This window comes from Macaca fascicularis, chromosome 1, assembly GCF_037993035.2.
Source record: "Macaca fascicularis isolate 582-1 chromosome 1, T2T-MFA8v1.1".
NCBI classification, from domain to species: Eukaryota; Metazoa; Chordata; class Mammalia; order Primates; family Cercopithecidae; genus Macaca; species Macaca fascicularis.
In genome coordinates, this window is record NC_088375.1 from 138,635,034 (window position 1) to 138,657,525 (window position 22,492).

At 38.1% G+C, this 22,492-nt stretch overlaps 1 long non-coding RNA gene across 6 annotated transcripts in view; it reads right to left on the bottom strand.

Moving 5' to 3' along the window:
• The window catches only part of LOC102121041 (uncharacterized), a 293,022-nt gene that overhangs the window by 27,339 nt on the left and 243,191 nt on the right, over positions 1 to 22,492 (bottom strand). Inside the window, exon 6 of one of the 6 annotated variants that reach the window (XR_012429114.1) lies at positions 214 to 1,364. The exons of 4 other annotated variants lie outside the window; for them this stretch is intronic. This is a non-coding gene — a long non-coding RNA (uncharacterized lncRNA). Of the gene's footprint in view, positions 1 to 213; positions 1,365 to 11,732; positions 11,936 to 22,492 lie in introns of those variants that run through there. One more of the 6 variants, XR_012429115.1, reaches the window with a different exon arrangement.

Genomic DNA, 22,492 nt, shown 5'->3' on the forward strand with positions numbered 1-22,492 from the left:
CTATGAAGAATGTTATTGGTATTTTCATAAGGATTACATTGAATCTCTAGATTTGTTTTGGTAGTATGGACATTTTAATAATATTGACTTTCCAATTGATGAACATGGAATGTCTTTCCATTTTGTTGTGTTCTCTTCAATTTCTTGCATCAGTATGTTACAGTTGTCATTGTAGAGATCTTTCACTTATTTGGTTAATTCCCAGGTATTTAATTTTCTTTGTGGCTATTGTAAGTGGCATTACTTTTTTTTTTTTTTCAGATTGCTCACTCTTGTCATATAGAAATGCTACTGATTTTTGTAGGTTGATTTTGTATCCAGCAAATTTACTGAATTTGTTTATTAGCTCTAATAGTTTTTTGATGGAGTCTTTAGGTTTTTTCAAATATATAATTACATTATCTACAAACGAGGATAATTTGACTTCTTCCTTTCCAATTTGAATGGCCTTTATTTCTTTGTCTTGTGTAATTGCTATAGCCACAACTTCCAGTACTATGCTGAACAACAGTGATGAAAGTGGGCATGCTTGTCTCGCAGATCTTAGAGAAAATGCTTTCAGCTTTTCCGTCTTCTATATGACACTAGTTATGAATCTGTAATATGCACCTTTTATTATGTTGCAGTATGTTCCTTCTACACTCAGTTTTTTTGATTTTTTAATTATGAAGGATGTTGAATTTTGTCAAGTGCTTTTCCAGCATCAATTAAAATGATTACATGATCTTTGTTCTTCATTCTGTTGATATGATGTATAACACTGATTCATTTGCATATGTTGAACCATCATTGTATCCCAGGGAAAAAACCCACTTGATTATGATGAGTGATCTTTTTAATATAACATTAAATTCAGTTTGTTGGTGTTTTGTTGTGGATTTTTGGATCTTTATTCATCAGAGATATTGGCCTGTAGTTTTCCTTTTTTGTTTTATCTTTGTCTGGTTTTGGTATCAGGGTAATACTGGCCTTGTCAAATGAGTTTGGAGTTCATCCTCCTCTATTCTTCAGAATAGTTGAGTAGCATTGGCATTAGTTCTTCTTTAGGTGTTTGGTAGAATTCAGCAGTAAATCCATCAGATTCTGGGCTTTTCTTTACTGAAAGATATTTTATTATGGTTTCAGTCTTGTTTCTTGCTGTTAGTCTGCTTAGGTTTTGTATTTCTTCATGATTCAGTCTTAGTAGGTAGTACGTGTTTAGAAACTTATTCATTTCCACTGGATTTTCCAATTTATTGGCATGTAGATGCTCATAGTAGCCAATAATGATCTTTTGGATTTCTGCAATATCAATCGTAATGTCTTCTTTTTCATCTCTGATTTTATTTACTTGGGTCTTCTCCCCTTTTTCTTCATTAGTCTGGCTGATGGCATCGTTTTTTAATCAGAAAAAAAATAGTATAATTAAAGTTAATATGAAAATGTTTACGTTGGCATATAACACTCCATAATTCAGCACAATCTACCTTACTATAACACTACATTCCAGTCATATCATAGAAACTATTAGAATTCCAGTGCAGAATTTGATACAAATTATCACCCTACAAAGATTCAAAAGTTTTAGTGACTTTACAGAGCAACTGATCTTTTTTTTTTTTTTTTTTTTTTTGACAAGCATGTTATTATTTTCATCTCAACTAACGATTTTGAATAACCAGAGCTCTAACCGTAGGGTCTAGAACAGTGCCCAGGGAACAATATGAGTTCAATAAATATTTGTTAAAAAATTAAACAATTTAATAAATGAACTTTACTTGCTGAACAAAATGGGACACTGGATCTTCTTTCAAAATTTAGCAATTTTCCATAAGTGAACTTTTATGCAGACCCAGCCTGATACTGAGAAGAAACGCTGAACCAGTTGCTCAAGGTTCTTCTTAAGTTCTAATCTGTGACTTTGGAGAAAAATCACTGAGCCACTTTGGGCCTTGGTTTCTGCAAGTATAAAGGAGGTTAAAATTTCTGCCTATTCCACAAAACTTATTGTTATTCCTAAATGAAATAGCATACTATACTTAACAAGCATTCAATCAGTATTTGTTAAATAAATGAGAGTTTCAACATGTTAGAAAACTGTAGAAATATAAGCAATTATTAGAAGTGTTAACCAATGTAAATATATTGATAATAAAAAGTAAGCAAATCTGTGATGCAATTGGGAGACGTGTCCTTATGACACCAAAACCAAAAGCTGTAATTTGATCTTCCTACACTCTTCTGTCCATTTTATAATAAATGGCCACTCTTATTAAACTTACTGAACAAAAGGTTATAATTACTTTCAGAAAAGCTAAAAATGTCTTTTATGTTTTACCACAGACAAGGGAACTTCTAGGTGTCAATTTTTCTCTATGTGTGTGAAGCAAGTAGAATTCAAATTTTTGTTTCAGTGTGACTCACTTTTTTTCATTCTGAAGAGCCAAAGCCAAATATCTGTTTTTTCAGCATACTTGAATTGAACCTTTTTATCATTATTCTTAATAAGAATATATTACATTTGTTTAGCACCATTATGTATGTCAAAATATAGCTAGAATTAACTAAAATGTTTAGGAATTTTGCAATCTAGTAGTTAAACATAGACAACATTAAGAATTAAATTATAAAAGCTTTGTGTGTATATAGATACACTAAATAAAATATAACAAATTATATTAAAATGATAATAAATACTCAAACTGCATCACTTCCCAATGATTTTATTTTACCATTATCTATAATCTTGAGTTTATGTCTATTTAATCTCTGTGGTAAAAATACTATACAATACTGTATTACAACTCCATGTTCAGTGACATCACATTGGTAGTGTGAAATTAGCCATGATGAGAGTATCTATACCACTAAAATTGGCAAACACTATAAATCATGGCTTTATTTATCGCTTTGTTGATTGTCTATATTTAAGAGAATTCTGGGAAAAACTTTAATAATGACTACATTTAAATGTGTGCCATGTTTATCACTGTTACATTGTGAATAGCACAAAAAATTGTGAGACTATTCATTGAATATTTGAAAGCTATTATCTCATTCAGTGAAGAAGTCATTTCTGTCACTAATAAAGGAGTGAATTTCCAACATATGTCTTTATTGCTTCATTTTGTATTACCTATGGATATAAATGAAAATATCAACTAACACTTATGTCAGGACTGCATTAATTTATCAATAGCAGCCATAGATTGCAATAATTCTACAAGAGTTGGCAAAAATCAAAGAAAGCATTCGGTGAGAATCAATTATCTGTATGAAATGTATAACAAAGAGTGTATATAATTATTATTTGTAAATTATGTGCTACACATCTTTTATATCAGTGAAATTTATAATAAACTCATGTATGTATGACTGTCCACACATTTTTAGGACATTGGTTGTTAAACATCTACCAGTGAGAGAATTCTGGAAAGGTGGAAGAGTAGGAAGCACCAGGAATCTGTCTTCCCACCTAGACAACATTTGCTTTGGCAGAATCTGTCTGATGGAAATATTTTGGAATTTTGGGGTCTGTTGGCTTCCAGGATCAGGCTTGGATGGTAAATTGTGGTTACTTTTGGTCAATTTTAGCAAAGGAGTGTCTTCTCATTCCCCATCCCAGCTCAGTGGCAGGCAACTGTGCACTGTTTCTAGAGCAACCTGCACACAGTTTGGGGAAGCCAGAGTGGGTAAAAAAGGACCCTGTCCTCCAAATGTTAGGAATCTGTGCTCTGTTCATTGGTTGCTGCTCCTGATCACAGAGGTGTGTACAAATAAGCAGGCAGCTATTGTTTTTCCATCATCCCTCATTGTTACAAGTCTCTCCCCTTCCAGCTGAAGTGACTTTCAGGGCATTTAAAGAGCTAATGCCTTTGTTTCTACTTTATTATTTTTTTTCTTTTCCTCCTTTGAGAGCCAGACATTAAAGACTAGGTCATGCCAAAGCTGCTGCATATATAGGGAAAATTAGACAGTGATTATGCCCAGGGGAAGGCATGGGCTCTGAAAAGACATTAAGTTTACATCTCAGGCCAATTGATGGCATGGAGAGAGCCTACAACAATTTTTTAAAATAACCAAAAGCAATAGCAAAAACAGCAAATTCTGGAAAAGAGAGAGAATATAATTTTCAGACTGAACACACTATTAGATCCTAATGCACAATTTTTAGCCAAAAAAAAAAAAAAAAAAAAAATCACAAGACATACAAAAAAATAGAAAAGTATGACACATTAAGAAAATCAACATAAACTGTTCCTGAAAAAGACCTGATGGCAGATAATTTAAACAAAGACTTTAAAACAACTGTCTTAAAAATAGTCAAAGTACTTAAGCAAGATGTGTGAAAAGATAAGATAAGAAAATGATGTATAAACAAAATGGAAATACCAAGAAAAAGACAGAAAACTTAAAAAGAAATTAGAAAGAAATTCTGGAGTGAAAAAGTAAAATAATTGAAATAAAAAAATTCACTACAGGAACTCAAAGGAAGATCTGAGCAGGCAAAACAATTATCAACTAACTTGAAGATAAGATCTTGGAAATGATTAAGTCTGAGGAACAGAAGTGAAAAAGATTGAAGAAAAGTAAATAGAGCTTAAGGGATCTATGGGAACCAGTAAGTGGGCCAATATATGCATTATGAGAGTCAAAAGAGGAGAAGAGAGGCAAGGGTCAGAGAGCATATCTGAAAATAATGGCAGAAAACTTTTCAAATTTTATGAAATACATGAACATAAACCTTCAAGAAAATGAATAAATTCCAAATGATATGAACTTAAAGAGACCCACACTAAGACACACTATAATCAAACTCTCAAAAGACAAACACAAAGAAAGAATCTCGAAAGCCAAAAGACAGAAGTGATTTATCATATGCAAGTGATCCTCAACAAGCTTATCACCAGATTTCTCATCAGAAATTTGGAAGCTAGAAGGCAGTGGGCCAACATAGGCAAAATGCAAAAAGAAAAAACCTGTCAACCAAGAATCCCGTATCTGCCAAAACTGTTCCTCAGTATGCTGGTTCCTGAAAAAGTTAAAAATGAAATTGCCATATATTGTGTTTTGAATGTGTCTCCCAAACACATGTGCTGGAAACTTAATATCCAATGCAACAGTGTTGGGAGGTAAGATCAAATAGGAGGTGTTTAGATTATGAGTGCTCCACCCTCATAAATGGATTAATGCCAAGTATAAGAGGGCTTGAGGCTGTGAGTTTGATCTCTTGCTCTCCCTCATTCTGTCTTTGTCCTTCTGCTATGGGATGATCCTGCAAGAAGGTCCTCACCGAGTGTTGGCCCCTAGATCCTGAACTTCCCTGCCTTCAGAATTGTGAACCAATTAATTTCCGTTCATTATAATTACCCAGTTAGGGTATTTTGTTATAGCAGCACAAAATGGACTAAGATTCCACATAATCCAGAAATTCCACTTCTGGATATATGCCCACATGAATTAAAAGTAGTAGCAGTAGGCCGGGTGTGGTGGCTCACGCCTGTAATCCCAGGACTTTGGGAGGCCAAGGCAGGTGGATCACTTGAGGTCAAAGGTTCAAGATCAGCCTGGTCAACATGGTGAAACCCCATCTCTACTAAAAATACAAAAAAAAAAAAAATTAGCAGGGCATGCTGGTGTGTGCCTGTAGTCCCAGCTACTTGGGAGGCTGAGGTGGGAGAATTCTTTCAACCCAGGAGGCAGAGGTTGCAGTGAGCCAAGATTGTGCCACTGCACTCCAGCCTGGGTCACAAAGTGAGACTCTGTCTCAAAAAAAAAAAAAAAGGAAAGAAAAAATTCTGATATATGTTACCTCATGAATGAACCCTTGAGGACATTATGCTAAGTGAAATCATTCAGTCACAAAAGGTAAATACCATACAATTCCACTAATATAAGGTATTTTGAATAGTTAAATCATAGAGACAAAAAGTAAAAATGTCACAGGCTCTTTGGGGTGTTGCTTCACCAGCTGGAAGCCTCAGTAACTAGTGGTGCCTTTGTCCAAGTTTTGTTCTGACCCACTGATCACATTCGGCTCAGCAGGCTGAGCTTGGCTTATGCTCCCAGCCTGGATTGCATGCCTGCCAAGGGCAAACAGGGTGTTGAGGGGTGTGTGAGTGAGTGAGCATGGGGTCCAGCCACTGTGCACAGGCCGGGCATAGGCATTGGCTCCCTGGTGAGGCCGCAGCTGGACCAGGCATACCATAAGCAGCTTCCATGGCTGACACCGGGGAATGTGGTGACACCCAAAAGCTTGGAAATGCCAGGAACCACCAAGCCCTAAAAGGGCATCACAGCCCTGACTGGGGAAACTCCTAGGTCTGGACTCCCCAGAGGGCCAAAGCTCTTTTCCCCTTCTCTCTTCTACCCTTGTTGCACACAACACATGGAGCAAGGGACATGTTTCAGAATTGTGTTACAGCTTTTTTTAGCTCTGCCATTCCACGAGTCCTGAGTTCTTGTCCTGTATCCAGGAAGAATGAGGTACACAGACAAGTGGAGGGTGAGCAAGATGAAGAGGAACTTTATTGAGGACAATTTAAAGGAGACCAGCAGTGGGTTGCTCCTCTCTGTAGCCAGGGTGTCCAGACAAGCGTTCAGCTCTCGGCAGAGAAGGTAGCTCTTCTCTGCAGGCAGGTTGTCCCACGGTCTCCCTGCTCTCAGCAGAGAGGAGACCCTAGAGTGAACAGCTCCTTTTTGCAATCCTAACATCTTTTCTGGTCTGGCTGAGTCTGGAGCTTTTTATGGACCTCAGTGGGGAGGAAGAGTGTGCCTATTGGTCCACAGGGGCTATGAGCAGGCCCGGAAAAAGCATCACAAGTTCCCACTCCAGTCCACAGGACCGGCAGTCCAGCCCCCAGGCTTCAGGCCTTCCCTGGCTGGAAGGTAAGGCTTCAGGAGGGACCCACCGGCTTCCATCCAGGAGCCTTTCTGCCTCTTGCTGTGGTTCATGACGCCCAGTCTGTTTGTGACAAAGGGCACCTGCGGGCCAGTACCGAGCTGCCCTCAGCTCCCCCAGGGCCTCCCTCCTGTGATCGTCAGTGCCCAAAGTCTGGAGGGGGCCAAGGTGTCAGGGGACTGGTGTGTCAGAGCTGCCCCAAGCATACGCACACCCAGCCGGGCTGCCACAGAGCCCAGTCTTGGCCTCAAGCTTGCTCCGAGATCAGAGTGGGCGCTGGGGGGTGGGGAGAGGCCAAGCAGTAGGAGCAGACACCTCTGAGCCTTTGGGGGAAATGCGGAGACCTTCCAGGGCCACCAAGAGTGCAGTGATGCCTAAGTCCATACCCGCAGCCGGGCGGCTGCAGCTGCGCCCTGAAGAGCAGGGAGCCTGCCTGCTTCTGGCCCCCAACAGCGCAAGGAGGCCCACCCAGGTACACAGCTGCAACTTAGCTGGCTGCAGCTGCGCCTGCGAGAGTGAGGTTCCTGCCTACCCCCAGATCCTGCCGGCTCCATGGAGTGTGGCACCACCGCAGGCTCATCTCGACCTTAGGGCTCCTCTCTACCTGTCCCTCTGTGCCCCACCGCATGGCTCCCTCACCTGCGGGCAACTCCGCCTGGCCTCATTGTGGTTGATCCCAGGGCAGTGCGCTCTGGGGGACTGCCCACCTCTTCGCTGGATTTTCCCCACAGTGGCAGCAGGCAAGGTGCAGGTAGCGCGGTGGCCCTGACTAACGCTGCACAAACGAAGCCTACGCTCTCAGGGCCAGCTCCATGAGTCCCGGCTGTGGCTTTGGCTGTGCCTTTGTGTCCGTAGGGGCTGGAAGCCGGCAGGAACCTCACCCTGCCAGGCGCAGGGGCAGCCAAGTTGCAGCTGGGAACCCGGGCCTCCCTATGCTGTTGGTGTTTGTGGGCTCCCGGGATGCGGCAGGGAGAGGGGTTGTGGCCGTGGTGGAGGCTCCGGCCTTGGGTCTCGCCCTGCCATGTAAGGGTGGAGAGGATGGCAGGGCACAGGGAACACAGGGCACAAGGGTCCCACTACCGCCACTACTGCTCCCATAGCTGCTCCTGCCGTCACCAGTGGTGCCTCCCCACTGCAGCCAGCCTGATGGCAGCAGCCGCTCCAGATGGTCCACCACTGTAATCAGATTGGTGGTTATCAAGGGTTCTGCCAAGAGGTTGCAGAGAGGACAGAAAGGAGTGAATGAAGAGTTACTGTTTAATAGATACAGAATTTCTGTTATACAGTATGAAAAGAGTTATGGAAATGGATGGCGATGATGGTTGTACAATATTATAAATGTATTGAATACTATGAAACTGTACACTAAAATGATTAAAATTATAAATTTTGTGTTAACGTACATTTACCACAATGAAAAAATTTGAAAAAAAAATCAGTATGCCACTATCATTTAATGACAATAATGTAATAATATGGTAGAACTTAGAAAAACAATGCATGTTGGGTTATGATCTCTATCAGTTAGTGACAATTTGTATTTAATGTCCTATTATGCTGGAAGGTATCCTAAAATATACCTTTCTCAGACTTCAGTCTAAATGTCAGTTTATCTCAGTTGTGTTTCTATCGCTTCCCATAACGATCATGAATCCCAGCAGTTTGTTCCAGGCTGCAGAGAGTATCAGACACAAACCTCGTGTGCTGCTGGGATTTTCTCCCCTGTTGCTCTGACCTGGCTGCCAAGGATATCAGCTATCCATAACCACTCTTGTGCCAAACTGAAGTATTGAACCTGGATGGCTTTCATGCCTCACATGCCAAGCCTGTGAATGCCAATTTGCCCTCCACTTGTGCATATGTATGAAATACCACACCTTAGAGTGCAGAATCTGGTTTTCCAGTCCATCACTGAGGGGCTGGATCACTTAATTCAAAACTGAATTGTTGTCATTGGAACTTAACCATGGGAAACAGGAGGCAGGATGAAGCCAAACAGATAAAGTTTCCTTCCTTTCACCTTTCCATGAGCTACTGAAGATTCCTCCATCCAGCCTTCCAGAGAAGTCCCAGTGTTTAGCTAGTTCATCTGCTGAGCAACATATATATCTCATAGCAGTTGGTCATAAGCAGTAGTCAGTATGGTAACCAATCATATCACATTGCTCGTGTTAGTCTGTTTCGTATGGCTATAAAGGAATACTTGAGACTGTGTAATTTATGAAGAGAAGAGGTTTATTTGGCTCACGGTTTTGCAGCCTGTGCAAGCATGGCACTAGCATCTGCTTGGCTTCTGGCGAGCCTTCAGGAAGCTTTTACTCATGGCAGGAGGCAAAGGGGGAGCAGGAGTGTCCTATGGCAAGAGAGGGGGCAAAGGAAAGAAGAGAGGGTCCTAGATTCTTTTTAACAATCAGATGCTGCAGTAACTAATAGCACAAGAGCTCACTAGTTACCATGGGAAGAGCACCAAGCCATTCACAAGTGATCTGCCCCCAGGACCCCAACACCTCCCATTAGGCCCTATCTTCCACATGGGGGGGTCACATTCAACATGAGATTTGGAGGGAACAAAGATCCAAACTGTATCAGCTTCGAATTCCTCCATTCCTCACTTCCCTTTCTCCTTACCCCACTTGCACCTCCCACATAAGCATCTACACTATTTTCTATGGCTCTGTTTTCTAGGGAATCTGAAATTTAGCTAATAACATATTCATTTCCAGGAATCCATATATATTAGTTTCCTATCCCTCTGATAACAAATTATCACAAGCTCTACCACAGAAATTAACTCTTTCAAAGCTCCAGAGGCCAGAAATCCAAAATCAATATGTCAGCAGGCTTATTCCGCCTCTGAAGGATCTGGGAGAGAATCTCTTCTTTGCCTGTCCCAGCTTCTGGTGGCTTCAGGAGTTCCTTGGCCTGTAGCCACACAACTCCATCTCTGCCTTTATGATCACATTGCCTCCTCCTCTTCAAAAATGCATCTGTCTCTCTCTCTGTCTCTTAGAAAGATACATGTGGTGGCATTTAGTGCTCACCAGAATAATCCAGGATAAACGCTCCCTCTCAAGATCTTTAATTTAATCAATCACGTCCTTAGCCATATAAAGTAATATTCAGAGGTCCCAGAATTAGTACATGGACATATCTTTTTGGAGGGCACTGTTTAGCTCACTACACCATGAAAACAAATATGATTTTGCTTCTAGTCCCAAATCAGTTATATAATAGTAACTGGGAATATTTTTTAATACTAGATACTTTTTGTAAATTTTGCAGATCATGATACTCTTCTGGCAGCATAATTAGATATACATTTATTTCAACAAAATGCAAAAATCAAGCACAAGAAAAAGAAAATTAAACAATACAAAAGTTTTTATCCACTAAAACATTAGGGTCATATCAACTGCTCCAATATGCACAATAGATAATGACTGCCTTTGAAATGCATAGTAAGTGTTTTGAAGTCGTTTGGAAAAAAAAGTGGTTTGGAGGAAAAGAAATTACAATATTTAAAGTAACTTTTTTAAGGCAGCTTCTTCAGGTTTTTCTTCTTCTTTATAGTGTTTTTCTTTACAAAAAAGGTTTTGGCTTCATTTCTGCCTTTTTAAAAAAAGAAAGCAAGCAAGCTAGTGTGACGGGTTACTGTGTGTGTGGTGGCGTGGGGGTGTGGAAAGGAGGACGAGGTGGCAGGCTCTCTACAGTGAACAGCTGTGGTGTGCCTGAGCTGAGGGTGGCCACTAATGTTACACTGTATAAGATCTCAGCATAAATTCCAGCTGTGATCAGGTACTCTCCTCTTCCATCCACAGTGTGTACAAAAGGAATTGTTATCAGTTGCATATTTGAATTCCACATGCACTTTTATTTATTTGTAAGTATCTTCAATTTTTCTTCTTCAATTTACCTTATAAAAATAAGCTCCCTTCTCTGGGCTGGGGGGATAATCCTGGCACAAAATAATATGATGTGTTTATATTTGAGGTTCTAAATATAATTCAGACCATGCTCATCTATCATTGTCTCATTTATCATTTATTCTTTGTACTGTATTACAATTATGACATCTAGGAGAGAAGCAGATTTTCTGACTCCTAAATACCCCTGAGTTTTTTCCTTGCTCACTGAGCAGGAAATTTTTTTTATTTATAAAATGTATTTTTATAAATAAAATACATTTAACTCACTGGGTTGTAGATTTCTGTTATGCAATTTTCAATTTACAGGTATAAGTTAGTTATCATTAGAAACTGATAACAATTTGTGTGAGCAGAGTCATTTAGGAAGGAAAGGCTTCTATTTTTGAAATCTTTATAGTAATTTACAATTTAATAAATATATTTTATAACTTAAGTTTCTCATATTACCTAAAATGACTGTGATTATAGGTAGGTTACCCTTTCCTAACTCCTGGAACTCAAGTATCAACAAGTTTAATTTTATAAAACAGACATATCTTTGTCTCATCTCTTGCTATTTTCATGTAGCAGCCCCACTGTACATTTATTGGGAGTGCACCTTAATGCTTTGAACCAGTCTTACACAGGCCATTATAGTCAGCCTTCTCAATCCCCCTCATGAATATTTGAGTAAGTTGTTTCCAACAGAGTGCAAAACACTACATGACAACATTGGAGGCCCCAACTTCTTTGATAAATGATGATATTTTATTACAATAGTCCTACCTTCAAAGAGAGTTCTGGGAACCTGGAACGCCTTGGTGGTATACCTGGGCCGTGTATATGTTGACCCTTGAACAACTGGAGGGTTAGGGCCACAAACAACTGTGCTTTCAAATATCCACATACAACTTTTGACTCCCCAAAAACTTAACTACTAATAGCCTACTGTGACTGGAGTTTTATTGATAATATAAGCAATGAATTAACACATATTTGTATATTCCATGTATTATATACTGTGTTCTTAAAATAAGCTAGAGAAAAGAAAATGTTATTAAGAAAATTATAAGGAAGAGAGAATATATTTACTAAGGGAAAGTGGATCATCATAAAGGTCTTCATCCTTGTCTTCTTCATATTGAGTAGGCTGAGGAGAAGGAGGAAGAGAAAGAGTTGGTTTGCTATCTTGGGGTTGGCAAAGGTGGAGAAAAAATCCATATATAAGTAAACTAGTACAGTTCAAACCCATGTTGTTCAAAGGTTAACTGTATACATATATGTTGATTTTGTCCAAGCAATTGTAAGCCACTGGAAGACAAGAATTATATCTTTTTCAATTTCCAATTCACAGCAGTGTTCTCCATATAGTAGACACTTAAATTATTAGTTAGTGACCATGTGGTTGGGGGACACATAGGGAAGGTTAGTTAGAAACCAAAATTGGAAGATTCGATTTATTTCCTTATAAAACATATTAGCTAATGGGATCCCAAAATATGTATCATTCCTGGAAGACAATTTCTGGCAATATTCCTCAAAATCTTTAAAATTGTTTATGTCATTTGACCTAAAAATAAATGTTATAAATAAATTCTAAGAAAATTAACAGACAAAAGTAAAAATGTGTAAAAATGTTCAGTTCAGCATTGTTTATAATAATAAAGACATTAGAAAGAACTTAAAGTCCAATAATAAGGGACTACTTATAGTGTATACCATCAATGGATTACTGTGCACTCACAAAAATGACATACAATGTATTTGTTGACATGGAGAGCACTTTAAGTTTTAAGTATTCAAGGTATATGACTACAAAGCAAGAATTAATTCCCACAGAATGTGAGAAAATCAAGGCTTCATATGTGAAAACAGGATTAATTAAATCAATTAATAAAATCTATCATATCAACAGGCTAAATAAGAAAAATTATATGACCATATCATAGATGCAGAAAAAGCATTTGAAAAAAAATACAGCACTCCTTCATGAAAAAACTCTTAGCAAACTAGGAATGACAGGAACATCCCCAATTTGATAAAGATCATCTACAAAAAACCTACAACTAACATTATATTTAATGGAGATAAACTAGATATTTTCCTCCTAATGTCAGGAACAAGTCAAGGATATCCCCTCTCACCTCTTCTATTCAACATTCTACTTAATGCAATAAGACAAGAAAACGAAAACAAGATATAAAGATTGGGAAGGAAATAAAGCTGTCTTTGTCCACAGAAGATACGACTGTCTATGTAGAAAATTCCAAAGAATCAACAAAAATCTCCTGAACTGAAAGCAATTAAAGCAAAGTTGTAGGAAAAATGTTAATATACAAAAGGCAATTGATTTCTTATATGCCAGTGATGAACAACTGGAATTTAAAATTAAAACACAACACTTTTTACAATAACACCAAAATAAATAAATCAGTTTATTAATTAGAAATGCATCTAACAAAATATGTACAAGATCTATATAAGAAAAACTACAAAACTTGGATTAAAAAATCAAGGAAGATCTAAATAAATGAAGAGATACCCCATGTTCATGGATAGGAAGACTCAATATTGTAAAGATGTCAGTTCTTCCCAAAATGGTCTATAGATTCAACACAATTTTAATGAAAATCACTGCAGGTTATTTTATGAATATTGACAAATTGATTCCAAAGTTTATACAGAAATGCAAAGAGCCTGGGATAGCCATGATAATATTGAAGGAGAAGAAAAAATTCAGAGGCCCAACACTGTCTGACTCCCTATATTGCTATACAGGAATACACAGTTAGACTAATACACACTAAGAATTCCTATAAAGCCAAAGTGTAGCATTGACAAAAGACATTGCTGAAGTATCTGGACATTCTCAAGCAAAAATATGAATGTAGACAACAAACCGACACCTATTTAAAAAACTAACTCATAGACCTACATGTAAACACAAACAAATTTCTGTAAATTTAAAACTGCTCTAAAAGTCTATCAATTATTTTGAAAAATTGATTAAGATCGAAATTGAGATGTTTCAAAGGCATGCTATCTTAGTGATGAGATTTATTTCGGCTTTAATGGTGAAATTTAAAATTAAATGTCAACGATCTATTTTGAAAAAGAGGAAATTGAAATTTCCAGTTCACATAAATTAACAACCTTTCTTGTCATAAACTGCTGGAAACTAAACAAAATGTGCAAAACAACTGTTTTCAGACATTGGGCAAGAGGCAGAGCAGGTCTCTGATCCCAGGGAGAAGGGGAGAAAAGGAGGTAAATGCTAAGATTACCCTGGCTCTCTGGTTTCTAAACCACAATGCAAGAAAAAAGGACCCAAGCAGAGTATGACAGGATGACGGAGTTGAGGAGATTCATCAGTGTTTGAGAAGTCGGAAGCAGCTGGAATTGCAGAGCAAACTCATGGAGACAGGGGAGTCACACAGAAAAAGAGCTCCATAAATATGCATGGGGTTCCCTTTAGTCGGTTGCTGAATTCTAAACTGTATGTGTGGCGTAGAACTCCACAAGGCCTAACAAAGATAAACTGAACAATCCCCTCAACTCACAGAGGATGGGGAGACATTTGGGTTCAGATCACTCAAAGCAGAAACTTCACTAAACTACCAGGGCATTCTGCGGAGATCCCACAGTGGTCACAATTTAGAAGTATAGTTAACTATTAATAATTTTATATTAAAGGTTACTCTAGACCCACCCTAAGTAAGATTTTTTTAAGTGTAAAAAGTCAAGCTAAATTGTAAAAAACTTAACTGACTGTTGAAATGAAGTTCCACACTCTCTAAAGAAGGACAACAAAATGCAAGTATACAACAACTTGATATTCAAAGTATACAACATTCAATTTAAAAAGACTGGTGTTCTATACCACTGTAGGATGGCTATAGTTAATATATAGTTTTAAAAAGCTAGAAGGATGCTATTGAACATTCTCAAGACAAATAAATGATAAATGTTTGAGATGATAGACATGCTAATTACAGTGATTTGATCACTATTGTATATTACATGTATTCTAGATATCACTATATACCCCCATAAATATTATAGTTATTAATTATCAATTGTCAATAACTGTACATATTCATTGTCATTAATTGTCAATTAATAACTGTACATATTATTTGTTGTGAGTAGTATTATTTCTTGTGAGTAATATTGTTTGTTTTCAATTAGTAATTGTACAATTCATGATCAATTAAAAATAAAAATTTTTAAAAACCTCAAAAAAAGACTAGATATGCAAGGAAACAGAAGAATGTTCCATAGCCAGGGGGAAAATTATGTCATTAGAACCAGACCCATAAATGACAATTCAGATGAAATTAACGAAGACATTAAATAGCTATTATAAATATGTTCAAGGATTTATAGGAAAGCATTAACATAATGAGGAGATAAATAAAAAATATATAAAAAGAACTAAGCAGAATTTGCAAAGCTAAAAAAAAGCCTCAAAAATGTCACAGAATGAGATTTACAACAGATTATATACTACAGAAGAAAAGACTATGCATAGCAATCAGAACTGAGAGAAATAGCATAGAGAGAGAAAAGAAAACAAAACAAACAGCATCAGCGACATGTGGGGTAATATTAAGCATTCTAATTTTTTTTTTTTTTTTGTAATTTTAGTCCCAGAAGGAGAGAGTCAGCAAAATATTTGGAGAAATACTGACAGAAATCTTTTCAAATTTGATGAGAAATATAGACCCAGAGATCCAAAACCTCAAAGAACCCTGAGCAGGAAAAACATCAAAAGACTCACAACAAAGCACATCACAATCAAATTGTTGAAATCCAGTGATGAAAAGAAAATCTTAAGGAGAGCCAAAGAAGAAAACGTACACTATATAGAAAGCAATAAGCATAAAAATGATCATAGACTTCTCAAAAGTAATGTAAGCCAAAATATAATGGAATGGAATCCTGAACATGCTAAAAGAAAAATAAAACTTCCAATCTAGAATTCAATACCCAGTGAAAATATCTTTCAAAAAGGAAGATTAAGACTTTTTCAGGGAAACAAAAGTTGAGATAGTGTGTCATCAACAGACAGGCATGATAAGGAATGTTAAAGGAAGTTCTTGAGGCTAGAAGAAAAGTGCTATCAGATGGAAATTCAGATCTATGCAAAGGACATGTGATCCCTAGAAATGGTAAATATTTGGGTAAAGACTAATCTGTAGTGACATTGATTGCTGGACATAGAGGGAAGATAGACTGCAAATGGGTGTGACAAAACATTTGGGACAATAGATAGGTTCATTATCTTGATTGTAGTGATGGTTGCACACAAGTATATATGTCAAAACCCATAAAATTTTACACTGTCTATGCAATTTACTTTACATTAGTTATAGCATACAAAGCTGTAACAAAGTAAATATATGGAGAGACAATTTACTATGAAACATTTGACTTTGAGGAAACATGTTATCATGATCAATAGGAAAAACTCTAACCATTTCTAAAATATACCACCACAACAGTCTCATGTTGTAACAACCTGGGAATGGCCAAATAGGGGTATTTAAGCACAACATCTGATTTCCTAGATCTGGAGAAATTATTATGAAGTGGAAATTTCTACTACATGTTGCTAAATTCAATAATCAATTCTCCATCCTCACCATACATGAGCTCTTAGCAGAACTTGACAAGTCAATCATTCTCTTTTCCTGGAAAGGTTATCTTCACTTGACTTCCTTATTTACCTTTACTTCACTGACTACTTCTCCTTAGCCTGCTTTGCTTTGGTCAATCTAATATCTAAAGGGTGGAATGCCCTGGTTCTTGGGCCACTTCTCTTTATATAACCCCTGTTTTTGGTTGCCTCATTCAGTATTATTGCTTTAAATATTAATAAGATATTGATAATTTCCAATTTATGTGTCCAGCCTGGACCTCACCAAGAGGACATATGCAAAGGAATTACTTCACATCTTCATTATTCTGCTTAATAGAGATTTCAAACAGCATTCCCTCCCCCCGCAAAAAAGAACCCCTGATGTCTCTCCCCTTTCCCAAGTGCTCCACTCAATTTTCCCCATTTTAGTAAATTTCCACTCATTGTTGCAGTTGCTTACAACAAATACTTTGCTTTATCCCTTATCTGATCTGTCAGGAAATCCCATTGGCTCTACTATCAAATACATCCTGTATCTAACAACTCACCACCATTATGGAACCATCATTTGTCACTCAGATTATTACAATATCCTAACTAGCTTTCTTGTTTTTGCCAATGTCCCCTCAATCTATCATTAATACATTGAGCATAAAAATGTACATGATTTACGTTATATCTCTGTCCTGGTCTCCTATTCCTCCTATTCTTCCATTTCCCCAAAACTCTATTTCAGTCACATTGGCCCACTAACTGTTTTTCAGACACAGCAAAAACACCCCTTTCAGGGACTTTGTCCTTTCTCCAGGTATCTGCATTTTTGGGTTGTTTTTGTTTCTATTTTGTTTGTTTTGTTTGTTTGTTTTTGCTTAACTCCTTTTTTCAAATCTCAGTCAAATATTTTCTGATCTTTCTATTTAAGACTGGAGCCAGGTAATAGAGGATTAAGATGTCCAATAGAAGGCAGGACTAGCTTGCAGCTCCCACCTGGGACAGACAGAGCAGTGTGTGGAGACTCACATCATGAACTTTTGCTCCAAGAACTACCACAGAAAACATACCAGAAAAGCTGAAAGAATAGGCAGACCCTTTGAAAGAACTGGATCACGGCTGCAGGCCCCCTGAGATACTGAAAAACTGTGACTCTGCTTGCTTTCTCAACGGGGAGGCTGGTGGTATAGGGCAAGTCCTCAGCCCTAGTCATTTAGTCACTGGCTGCCTGGAAATACACTCAGCGCTGTTGGGGGAGCACAGTGGGAGTGACACTGGCCTTTAAGACTGAAGGCTGTGTGGGAGCAGGGTGAGGCCTGTTACTGCTGGCTTTCCTCCACTTCCCCAGAGACCTGTACGACTCAGCAGAGGCAGCCATATCCTCCTGGAAACATGATTCCATTGGCCTGGGAACTATACCCCCATACCCCACAGCAGCCGCAGCAAGCCCCACCCAAGGAGAGGCTGAGCTCAGACAGGTTTATTCCTGCCCCACCTGGTGGTCTTTCTCTACCTCTCCCAATCCCTGGTTGCTGAAAACAAAAGGATATAATCTCTTGGGAGCTCTAAGGCCCTGCCCACTGCCTGTGAAACCTGAATACTTAACCAGGTAACCCTAGGGCAAGTTTGCATCTTTCTTATAGTACCACAGTTGGCGCACTCTTGAAAGCACCACCTCCTTGCTGGAGGCTAACCAACAAAAAACCAGCACACTAAAGAAAAACACAACCAAGGGCCCTCACAGAGTCCACTTCACTCCCCTGCTATCCTCACTGGAGCAGGTGCTGACATCCACAGGTGAAAGACCTGAAGATGGATCACATCACAGGACTCTTTGCAGACACTCCCCAGTACTAACCTGAAGCCCGGTAGCTCTGTTGGGTGGCTAGACCCAAGAGAGCAAAAGCAATCACTGAAGTTTGGCTCTCAGGAAGCCCCAACCCTAGGGAAAGGGAGAGAACATCACATCAAGAGAACACCATGTGGAATGAAGGAATTGGAACAGCAGCCCTTGAACTCCAGATCTTCACTCTGACATATATAAATACAATGTCACAGTATACCCAAATGAGAAAAAAGTAGAAAAACAATTCTGGTAATGTGACAAAACAAGGTTCTTTAACACCCCCAAAAGATAGCACCAACTTACCAGCAATGGATCCAAACCAAGATAAAAATCTCTAAATTGCCAGAAAAAGAATTCAGAAGGTCAGTTATTAAGCTAATTATGGAGGCACCAGAGAAAGGTGAAGTCCAACTTAAAGAAATAAAAAACATAATATAGTATATGAAAGGAAAAATATTCAGTGAAATATATAGCATAAATAAAGAACAATCACAACATCTGGAAATCAAGGACACAGAGAAATGCAAAATGCACTGGAAAGTCTCAACAATAGAATGAAATAAGCAGAAGAAAGAACTTCGGAGCTTGAAGACAAGGCTTTCAAATTAACCCAGTCTGTCAAAGACAAGGAAAAAAAAAATGAACAAAGCCACCAAGAAGTTTGGACTATGTTAACCATTTAAACCAAAGAATAGTTGGTGTTCCCAAGGAAAAAGAGAAATCTAAAAGTTTGGAAAACATATTTGAGGGAATAATCAAATAAAATTTCCCAGGCCTCGCTAGAAATCTAGACATCCAAATACAAGAAGCTCAAAGAACACCTGGAAAATTCATGGGAAACAGATCGTCACCTAGGCACATAGTCATCATGTTATCTAAAGTTGAGACAAAGGAAAGAATCTCAAGAGCTGTGAGGCAAAAGCATCAGGTAACTTATAAAGGAAAACCTATCAGATTAACAGCAGATTTCTCAACAGAAACCCTACAAGTTAGAAGGGATTGGGGTCCTATATTTAGCCTCCTGAAACAAGGCAATTATCAGAAAGAATTTTGTATCCAGCAAAACTAAGCTTTATAAATGAAGGAAAGATGCAATCTTTTCTGACAAACAAATGCTGAGAGAATTCACCACTATCAAGCCAGCACTATAAAAACTGCTAAAATGAGCTCTAAATCTTGAAACAAATCCTCAAAGTACCCCAAAGTAGAATCTCCTTAAAGCATAAATCTCACAGGACTTATATAACAATAACACAATGAAAAAATAAACAAATAAACAAACAAAAAACAAGCTATTCAAGCAACAAATAGCACAATAAATAGAACAGTATCTTGCATCTCAATACTAACATTGAATGTAAATGGCCTAAAGGTTTCATTTAAAAGATACAGAATGGGCCGGGCGCGGTGGCTCAAGCCTGTAATCCCAGCACTTTGGGAGGCCGAGACGGGCGGATCACGAGGTCAGGAGATCGAGACCATCCTGGCTAACACAATGAAACCCCGTCTCTACTAAAAATACAAAAAAATTAGCCAGGCGAGGTGGCGGGCGCCTGTAGTCCCAGCTACTCGGGAGGCTGAGGCAGGAGAATGGCGTAAACCCAGGAGGTGGAGCTTGCAGTGAGCCGAGATAGCGCCACTGCACTCCAGCCTGGGCGACAGAGCGAGACTCCGTCTCAAAAAATAAAAAAATAAAAAATAAAAATAAATAAAAGATACAGAATGGCAGAACGGATACGAATTCATCCACCAAGTTTCTGCTGTCTTCAGACTCACCTGCCACATAAGGATTCATATAAACTTAAAGTACAGTGGTGGAAAAAGATATTCAATGTAAATGGACACCAAAAGAAAGCAGAAGCAGCTATTCTTATGTCAGACAAAACAAACTTTAAAGCAACAGCAGTTAAAAAAGTCAAAGGGCCCAGCACTTTGGGAGGCCGAGGTGGGCGGATCACAAGGTCAGGAGATCGAGACCATGGTGGAACCCCATCTAAAAATACAAAAAATTAGCCAGCCGCGGTGGCTGGCGCCTATAGTCCCAGCTACTTAGGAGGCTGAGGCAGGAGAATGGCGTGAACACGGGAGGCGGAGCTTGCAGTGAGCCGAGATTGTGCCACTGCACTCCAGCCTGGGTGACAGAGCGAGACTCCATCTCAAAAAAAAAAAAAAGTCAAAGGGACATTATATAATGATAAAATGACTAGTCCAACAGGAAATATCACAATATTAAATATATATGCACCTAACACTAGAGCTCCCAAATCTATAAAACAATTACTACTAGACCAAACAAATGAGATTGACATCAACACAATAAAAGTGGGGGACTTTAATATTCCACTAGACAGGTAATCAAGATAGAAAGTCAACAAAGAAAAAATAGACTTAAACTATACCCTACAAAAAGCAGATTTAACAGATACTTACAGAACATTGTACCCAACAATTACAGAATATAAATTCTGTTTATCAGCATATGGAACATTCTCAAAAATAGACCCAATGATAGGCCATAAAACAAGTCTCCATAAATGTAAGAAAATCAAAATTATGTCAAGTACTCTCTGTGACCACAGTGAAATAAAATTAAAAATTAACTCCAAAAGGACACCTCAAAACCATGCAAATACATGGACATTAAATAACCTGTTGCTGAATGATTTTGGGTTAATAATGAAATCAAGATGGAAATTTAAAAATTCTTTGAACTAAACAATAATAGTGACAGAACCTATCAAAACCTCTGGGATATGGCAAAAGCAGTGCTAAGAGGAAAGTTCATAGCATTAAGTGCCTACATCAAAAAGTCTGAAAGAGCACAAACAGACAATCTAAGGTCACATCTCATGGAACTGGAGAAACAAGAACAATCCGTACCCAAACCCAGAAGAAGAAAACAAATAAGGAAGATCAGAGCAGAACTAAATGAATTGGAAACAAACAAACAAAAAAAGATAAATGAAACAAAAAGCTGGTTCTTTGAAAAGATACATAAAATTGATAGACCATTAGCAAGATTAACCAAGAAAAGAAGAGAGAAGATCCAAACAACCTCAATTAGAAATGAAACAGGAAATATTACTACTGATACCACAGAAATGCAAAAGATTGTTCAAGGCTACTATGAACACCTTTATGCACATAAACCAGAAAACCTAGATGGGACAGATAAATTTCTGGAAAGATACAACCCTCCTAGATTAAACCAGGAAGATATAGAAACTCTGAAGAGACCAATAACAAGCCGCACGATTGAAATGATAATTAAAAAACTTGCCAACCAAAAAAGTACAGGACCAGATGGATTCACAGCTGAATTCTATCAGACATTCAAAGAAGAATTGGTACCAATCCTATTGACACTTTTCTACAGGATAAAGAAAGAGGGAATCCTCCCTAAATCAATCTATGAAGCCAGTATCACCCTAATAACAAACCAGGGAAGAACATAACAAAAAAAGAAAACTACAAACTAATATCCCTGATGAACATAGATGCACAAATCCTTAACAAAATACTAGTTAATCAAATCCAACAGTATATCAAAAACATAATCTGCAATGATCAAGTGGGCTTCATACCAGAGGTGCAGGGATCATTTAACATATGCAAGTCCATAAATATGATACACCACATAAACAGAATTAAAAACAAAAATTACATGATCATCTCAATAGATGCAGAAAAAGCATTTGACAAAATCCAGCATTGCTTTATGATTAAAACCTTTAACAAAATCAGCATAGAAGGATATACCTTAAAGTAATAAAAGCCATCTATGACAAACACACAGCCAACATTATACCAAATGGGGAAACGTTGAAAGCATTCCCCCTGAGAACTGGAATAAGACAAGGATGCCCACTTTCACCTGTTCTATTCAACATAGTACTGGGAAGTCCTAGCCAGAACAATCAGACAAGAGAGAGAAATAAATGGCATTCAGATCCATAAAGAGGAAGTCAAACTGTTGCTGTTTGCTGATAATATGATCATATACCTAGAAAACCCTAAAGGCTTTTCCAGAAAGCTCCTAGAACTGATAAATGAATTCCACAACATTTCAGGATACAAAATTAATGTACACAAATTAGTAGCTGTGCTGTACAACAGTGACCAAGCTGAGAATCAAATCAAGAACTCAGCCCCTTTTACAGTAGCTGCAAAAGAAATCATAGATGACACAAACAAATGAAAACACATCCCATGCTCATGGATGGGTGAAA